Below are 1,747 nucleotides of genomic sequence, written 5' to 3'. Positions count from 1 at the left end.
CTAGTACTTTATATAGGGTAATTTTTGGATAGGTAGTATTTAAATCTGACTTTGTCATGGAGTACCTTGTTTTTCCCATTGATGGTGATTGAAAGCTTTGCTAAGTATAGTAGTCTAGGATTGCATCATTGGTCTCTTAGTGGCTACAAAACCTCTCTTCAGGACCTTCTGCCTTTCATGGTTTCAAATGTGAACTCAGATGTAATTATGATAGGTTTGTCTTTATATGTTACTTGGCCTTTTTTCCTTTGCAGCTCTTAACATCCCTTCTTTATTCTGTATGTTTTGCCTTTGGTTATTAAATGTCAAGGGGACTTTTATTTTGGTCCAGACTATTTGGTGTTCTGTAAGCTTCTTGTACATTATAAGGATATACTTCCTTAGGTTGGGAAAGCTTTCTTCTGTGATTTTATTGAATATATTTTCTGTGCCATTGATCTCATGTTTTCTTCTTCTATTCCTACTATTCTTAGGTTTGATCTTTTTATTGAGTCCCAGATTTCCTGGATGTTTTTTGTTAAGAATGTGTTGGATTTAACATTTTCTTTTACCAACGAATCTATTTCCTCTATAGTATCTCCAACACCTGAGATTCTCTCTACTATCTTGTATTCTGTTGGTTATGCCGGCATCTGAAGTTCCTGTTTATTTATCCACACTTTGAATTACCAGAATTCCCATGGTTGTGCTTTCTTTATTGTCTCTATTTCAGTTTTCATGTCTTGACTGCTTGAAATCTTTGCTGCACCTGTTTGATTGTTTTTTCTTAGTGTTCTTCTGTTTCTTTAAGAGATTTATTGATTTTTTTCCAACATTTTTGTTTGTTTTTTCCTCCATTTCATTAAAGAAATTTTCATTTCCAGTTTAAAGGTCTCAATCATCCTCATAAAGTTACATATAAAATCATTTTCTTTTGTTTCTTCTGGGTCGGGATGATCAAGTCTTCTTGTTGTACTACCGCTGGGTGATGGTGTTACCATGTTGCTTTTTAGGTTGTTGAATGAATGCTTGCATTGGCACCTATCTAGTTCTTTCTCCAGTTGGTGCTGGCAATGTCTTTGCCTTTTGGTCCAATCCTTGCAGTTGCAGTCTGTCTTTGTGAGTTCTTCTTGTTGTGTTCTGAACTGTTGTTCTCTGTGTCTCAGAGATACTCAGGGGTCTCTCTTGGTCGGCTCTCATGGTCTACCCTCATGGTCTGCTCTCCTGCTCTACTCACAGCCTGTGCTTCAGAGTTTTTCTGAGGGCAGGGGATATGAGGTTTTGTGGGTGGAGTGTGATGTGTAGCTTATAGGGTCCGATAGGTGGGGTGGGGTGTTGGAGCAGCCTACCTTCTGGAAGCTTGCCTGCTGACTGGTTAGAAAAGCTGAGTCAGGTGAGGGAGAGGCCCAGGGTAATGCCCCCATATTGAGGATCTAAAGAATGGAGTGTCCAGTTTGTTCTGTAATCACTCACCACTTGGTCCATTCTGTGTAGTCACAGCCTGTGCTTCAGAGTTCCTTTGAGGTTAAGGGAATAGGAGAGTTTTGTATGTTTGGTAATGGGAAAATTTTTCTGTAAATATCTGTTAGGTCTTTCTGGTTTAAGATATCAATTATTTCCAGAATTTCTGTATAATTTTTTCTGGATGGGCTGTTTATAAGTGAGAGTACAGCATTGACGTAATGCACTATATGGTGTATAGGAGTCAGTTTATAGGGTCCATGTGTGATTTAAGTTGTAGTTGTGTTTATGAACTTGGCTTTGATGA

This window comes from Microtus oregoni, unplaced genomic scaffold, assembly GCF_018167655.1.
Source record: "Microtus oregoni isolate MIOR12 unplaced genomic scaffold, Mior012 000011F_ref0000422, whole genome shotgun sequence".
Lineage (NCBI taxonomy): Eukaryota > Metazoa > Chordata > Mammalia > Rodentia > Cricetidae > Microtus > Microtus oregoni.
The sequence above is the reverse complement of the archived record's forward strand: the minus strand, read 5'-3'. Positions refer to the sequence as shown.